The 6,587-nt window shown below is 49.4% G+C and overlaps 1 pseudogene; it reads right to left on the bottom strand.

Annotated features, from left to right (window-relative positions):
- Nucleotides 1–513: 513 nt before the first annotated feature.
- LOC126177761 (5S ribosomal RNA) lies at nucleotides 514–631 on the bottom strand (annotated as a pseudogene).
- Between the last annotated feature and the right edge of the window lie 5,956 nt (nucleotides 632–6,587).

Genomic DNA, 6,587 nt, shown 5'->3' with positions numbered 1-6,587 from the left:
GGGAAGTCCGCGTGTGAAGGAATAGCGACTTTTCACTTCATGCAATTAGAGAGGAAAATCGTAAGATAGAAAATGAAACGGGGCTCATGCCACCTCTCAGCTTATGTGTGATGCTGACTCTGCTAACAAGAGCGGACTATGCCGCATCACGAGGCTCGAGAGCCGCCGCAAGACGCAACTCTTGGACAAGAGTGTACGGCCTGTTCGTCACATAGGCCTCACGTGCTACCGCGTGACACACACGCAATGCTCAAGACTACTGTAAACTTCTAGAACAAGTGGTGCCGGGTCCACTAGCGCTATGAAAGGCACTCACTCCGTCTTCAGGACACGAGTGGCCGACCGGGACCATCCGACCGCCGTGTCATCCTCAGTGGAGGATGTGGATAGGAGGGGCGTGGGGTCAGCACACTGCTCTCCCGGTCGTTATGATGGTATTCTTGACCGAAGCCGCTACTATTCGGTCGAGTAGCTCGTCAATTGGCATTACGAGGCTGAGTGCACCCCGAAAAATGGCAACTGCGCATGGCGGCCTGGATGGTCACCCATCCAAGTGCTGACCACGCCCGACAGCGCTTAACTTCTGTGATCTCACGGGAACCGGTGTATCCACTGCGGCAAGGCCGTTGCCGCTACAAAAAGGCTAGCCGCCATATTGTTGAGTGAGTTAAGGGGGAGATGGCAGTGATGGAGCAGGAGGTCAGTCGATCAGAGACGGTTTAGCTGGAGTTCTGAAGCTGTGAGATCGTAGTGCAGTGCTGCGAAACTACGAGGAGGATTAGATTTTTTTCCATGTAGACAACACTTAGTCCGGCCCGCCTCTGCTATATTGGGACTTAGGGAACAATGAGAAGCTACACTACTAAGAAGACAGTTAGTAGACTTTGTATATAGAACTGTTTATAAAACGGATGTGCCAGGGATGCTTCCAGTGTTTATATCCTCATGTACTCATTTATGATTTCATCCAGTGTACCCTGAGATCCCAGCCGAGTTCTGTATTCTAACTCACCCTACAGCCATCTTTTCAGTGGAGCAAGTGCACAGAAGGCAGTCCACGACCACGAGACCTCCTGTCAAGTAAGTTCTTTGACGCGCATCCTTGAAGTCCTTCCACTCCATCTCAAGACTCGTCAGTGGGACACGACAGGCTTCTTCGTCACTTGGTATCTTTTGAGTAGTACTTCAAATAGTTCAAATGGCTCTGAGCACTATGGGACTTAACTTTTGAGGTCATCAGTCCCCTAGAACTTAGAACTACTTAAACCTAACTAACCTAAGACATCACACACATTCACGTGTAGCGGTCGCGCGGTTCCAGACTGTAGCTCCTAGAACTGCTCGGACACTCCGGCCGGCTTCGAGTCGTACTGTTTACTCAGTCATTGCGTTATAATATGATGCCAGTTAATAAATTCATTTTCGCGCACAATCGTCGATCCCCTTTGGTGCGCAACTAACTTAGTTGCGCACTTAATTAGTGGTCCTATACTTTTTTGTTGTATTCGCACACTTTTTTATCTCTTAGCTTTACCTGTCGCGATACAACTTTCTGTATGTCTGTTCCTATGTAGATGGGCTGATCATTTTATAGATGGGTGTGGCCTGAGCTCCCAGTTGGTACATATCGACAGCGCAGAAAGACACGTATATAGCTTCTTTTCTGTGTTTACTTCGTAGATTCTTACTTAAATTGCGTGTGAGTTTCGTATAGGAGGTGTAATTTCGAGTTTTAGTTACTGTAATCGTAAATTCAGGCAGATTGTAGCGCAGTCGTTAGGCATTTGTACAGGTTAGTTCATACATTCTTTGCGTGTTTACCTTGCGTTATCTAGGCATGGACTCGTGTTTCAGTAACTGTTGTTCAACATCAATTAGAATGCACAGGGACTGTGACTGCTGTGTTCGGGCGAAGGCTGAGTTGGCATCCCTTCGCTCACAGCTGCAGGCGGCGCTGACTTCGGTCGCACAGCTTGAGGCTGTTGCCAATGGTCACCACTGCGGGGAGCCGGACTTGGGTATCACGGGGATGTCAACCTCGTCTTGTCTGTTCCCAGATAGGTCTGCCGCTGTGGTTGCCCCGGTTGCTGCCCGCAGTGGGGCTGAGCCCTCACTTGTGGTTGATTGGGAGGTCGTTCCAAGGCGTGGCAGGCAGCGAAAGACGTCACCGGAGGCTGATCAGAAAGCCTCCCCGGTGCGTCTGACAAACAGGTTTCAGGTACTGCCTCTGGCTGAGCCAGATGCAGCTGCCTGCCCTGTTTCAGAGGATGATTCTCAGCCTTCAAGGTCTGGGCAATCGTAGACGGTGGACTTATTGGTAGTTGGGAGGTCCAATGTTAGGCAGGTAATGGGCCCCTTAGGGATATGGCGGCTAAGGAGGGGAACAAATCCAGTGTGCACTCCGTGTGCATAACGGGTGGAGGCATTCCTGATGTGGAAAGGGTCCTTCCGGATGCCATGAAGAGCACAGGGTGCAGCCAGCTGCAGGTGGTGATGTGTGCCGCTTTGGATCTGAGGAAATTCTCTCTGGATTCCAGCAGCTATCTGATTTGGTGAAGGCTGCCGGTCTTACTTACGAGATGAAGGCAGAGCTCACCATCTGCAGCATCGTTGACAGAACCGACTGTGGACCTTTGGTGCAGAGCCGGGTGGAGGGTCTGAATCAGAGGCTCAAACGGTTTTGCGACCGTGTTGGCTGCAGATTCCTTGATTTGCGCCATAGGGTGGTGGGGTTTCGAGTTCCGCTGAATAGGTCAGGAGTTCACTACACTCAGCTGGCGGCTACACGGGTAGCGGAGGCTGTGTGACGTGGACTGGGCGGTTTTTTAGGTTAGAAGGCCTCGGGAAAGTACGGGGTGTGCTGCAATCTCAAAGGGTGCATGGAAAATACAGGACGTGCTTGGATCAAGAAACAGTCGGAATTGTAGTTGTAAGTTGTTGTAGTTGTGCTGGGAAAGTCCCTGAGCTTCAAGCGCTAATAGAAAGCAGAGAAGCTGAAATCGTTATAGGTACAGAAAGCTGGCTAAAGCCTGAAATAAGTTCTGCAGAAATTTTTGCGAAGTCTCAGACGGTGTTCAGGAAAGGTAGATTAGGCAGAATTGGTGGTGGAGTGTTTGTGTCTGTCAGTAGTGGTTTATCTTGTAGTGAAGTCGAAGTAGATACTCCGTGCGAATTGGTATGGGTGGAGGTTATACTTAACAGCCGAACTAAGTTAATAATTGGCTCCTTCGACCGACCCCCAGACTCCGATGATATAGTTGCTGAACAGTTCAGAGAAAATTTGAGTCTCGTAACAAACAAATACCCCACTCATACGGTTATAGTTGGTGAGGACTTCAACCTTCCCTCGATATGTTGGCAAAAATACTTGTTCAAAACAGGTGGTAGGCAGAAAACATCTTCCGAGATTGTCCTAAATGCTTTCTCCGAAAATTATTTCGAGCAGTTAGTTCACGAACCCACGCGAATTGTAAATGGTTGCGAAAACACACTTGACCTCTTAGCCACAAGCAATCCAGAGCTAATAGAGAGCATCATGACTGATACAGGGATTAGTGATCACAAGGTCGTTGTAGCTAGACTCAATATCGTTTCTTCCAAATCCACCAGAAACAACGCAAAATAATTTTATTTAAAAAAGCGGATAAAGTGTCACTATAAGCCTTCCTAAGAGACCATCTCCATTCCTTCCGAACTGACTATGCAAATGTAGACGAGATGTGGCTCAAATTCAAAAATATAGTATCAACAGCAATTGAGAGATTCATTCCTCATAAACTGGTAAGAAATGGAACTGATCCCCCATGGTACACAAAACAGGTCCGAATGCTGTTGCAGAAGCAACGGAAAAAGCATGCAAAGTTCAGAAGAACGCGAAATCCCGAAGATTGGCTAAAATTTACAGACGCGCGAAATTTGGCACGGACTTCAATGCGAGATGCCTTTAATAGGTTCCACAAAGAAACATTGTCTCGAAATTTGGCAGAAAATCCGAAGAAATTCTGGTCGTATGTAAAGTACACAAGCGGCAACACGCTGCGCAGTGCCGATGGTACTGTTACCGACGACTGTGCCGCTAAAGCGGAGTTATTGAACGCAGTTTTCCGAAATTCCTTCACTAGGGAAGACGAATGGAATATTTCAGAATTTGAAAAACGAACAGCTGCTAGCATGAGTTTCTTAGAAGTAGATACCTTAGGGGTTACGAAGCAACTCAAATCGCTTGATACAGGCAAGTCTTCAGGTCCAGATTGTATACCGATTAGGTTCCTTTCAGATTACGCTGATACAATAGCTCCCTACTTAGCAATCATATACAACCGCTCACTCACCGATAGATCTGTACCTACAGATTGGAAAATTGCGCAGGTCGTACCAATGTTTAAGAAAGGTAGTAGGAGTAATCCATCGAGCTACAGACCTATAGCATTGACGTCCGTTTGCTGCAGGGTTTTGGAGCATATACTGTATTCAAACATTATGAATCACCTCGAAGGCAACGATCAATTGATACGTAGTCAGCATGGTTTCAGAAAACATCGTTCTTGTGCGACGCAGCTAGCTCTTTATTCGCACGAAGTAATGGCCGCTATTGACAGGGGATCTCAAGTTGATTCCGTATTTCTAGATTTCCGGAAAGCTTTTGACACCGTTCCTCACAAGCGACTTCTAATCAAGCTGCGGGCCTATGGGGTATCGTCTCAGTTGTGCGACTGGATTCATGATTTCCTGTCAGGAAGGTCGCAGTTCGTAGTAATAGACGGCAAATCATCGAGTAAAACTGAAGTGATAGCAGGTGTTGCCCAGGGAAGCGTCCTGGGACCTCTGCTGTTCCTGATCTATGTAAATGAACTGGGTGACAATCTGAGCAGTTCTCTTAGGTTGTTCGCAGATGATGCTGTAATTTACCGTCTAGCACGGTCATCCGAAGACCAGTATTAGTTGAAAAGCGATTTAGAACAGATTGCTGTATGGTGTGGCAGGTGGCAGTTGACGCTAAATTACGAAAAGTGTGAGGTGATAAACATGAGTTCCAAAAGAAATCCGTTGGAATTCGATTACTCAATAAATAGTACAATTCTCAAGGCTGTCAATTCAACTAAGTACCTGGGTGTTAAAATTACGATCAACTTCAGTTGGAAAGACCACATACACTCCTGGAAATGGAAAAAAGAACACATTGACACCGGTGTCTCAGACCCACCATACTTGCTCCGGACACTGCGAGAGGGCTGTACAAGAAATGATCACACGCACGGCACAGCGGACACACCAGGAACCGCGGTGTTGGCCGTCGAATGGCGCTAGCTGCGCAGCATTTGTGCACCGCCGCCGTCAGTGTCAGCCAGTTTGCCGTGGCATACGGAGCTCCATCGCAGTCTTTAACACTGGTAGCATGCCGCGACAGCGTGGACGTGAACCGTATGTGCAGTTGACGGACTTTGAGCGAGGGCGTATAGTGGGCATGCGGGAGGCCGGGTGGACGTACCGCCGAATTGCTCAACACGTGGGGCGTGAGGTCTCCACAGTACATCGATGTTGTCGCCAGTGGTCGGCGGAAGGTGCACGTGCCCGTCGACCTGGGACCGGACCGCAGCGACGCACGGATGCACGCCAAGACCGTAGGATCCTACGCAGTGCCGTAGCGGACCGCACCGCCACTTCCCAGCAAATTAGGGACACTGTTGCTCCTGGGGTATCGGCGAGCACCATTCGCAACCGTCTCCATGAAGCTGGGCTACGGTCCCGCACACCGTTAGGCCGTCTTCCGCTCACGCCCCAACATCGTGCAGCCCGCCTCCAGTGGTGTCGCGACAGGCGTGAATGGAGGGACGAATGGAGACGTGTCGTCTTCAGCGATTAGAGTCGCTTCTGCCTTGGTGCCAATGATGATCGTATGCGTGTTTGGCGCCGTGCAGGTGAGCGCCACAATCAGGACTGCATACGACCGAGGCACACAGGGTCAACACCCGGCATCATGGTGTGGGGAGCGATCTCCTACACTGGCCGTACACCACTGGTGATCGTCGAGGGGACACTGAATACATCCAAACCGTCATCGAACCCATCGTTCTACCATGCCTAGAACGGCAAGGGAACTTGCTGTTCCAACAGGACAATGCACGTCCGCATATATCCCGTGCCACCCAACGTGCTCTAGAGGGTGTAAGTCAACTACCCTGGCCAGCAAGATCTCCGGATCTGTCCCCCATTGAGCATGTTTGGGACTGGATGAAGCGTCGTCTCACGCGGTCTGCACGTCCAGCACGAACGCTGGTCCAACTGAGGCGCCAGGTGGAAATGGCATGGCAAGCCGTTCCACAGGACTACATCCAGCATCTCTACGATCGTCTCCATGGGAGAATAGCAGCCTGCATTGCTGCGAAAGGTGGATATACACTGTACTAGTGCCGACATTGTGCATGCTCTGTTGCCTGTGTCTATGTGCCTGTGGTTCTGTCAGTGTGATCATGTGATGTATCTGACCCCAGAAATGTGTCAATAAAGTTTCCCCTTCCTGGGACAATGAATTCACGGTGTTCTTATTTCAATTTCCAGGAGTGTAATAATTTCGACAGTGCAACGGG

The sequence above is a fragment of the Schistocerca cancellata genome, chromosome 3 (genome assembly GCF_023864275.1).
Source record: "Schistocerca cancellata isolate TAMUIC-IGC-003103 chromosome 3, iqSchCanc2.1, whole genome shotgun sequence".
NCBI lineage: Eukaryota > Metazoa > Arthropoda > Insecta > Orthoptera > Acrididae > Schistocerca > Schistocerca cancellata.
This window is presented reverse-complemented; position numbering and strand designations above follow the sequence as displayed.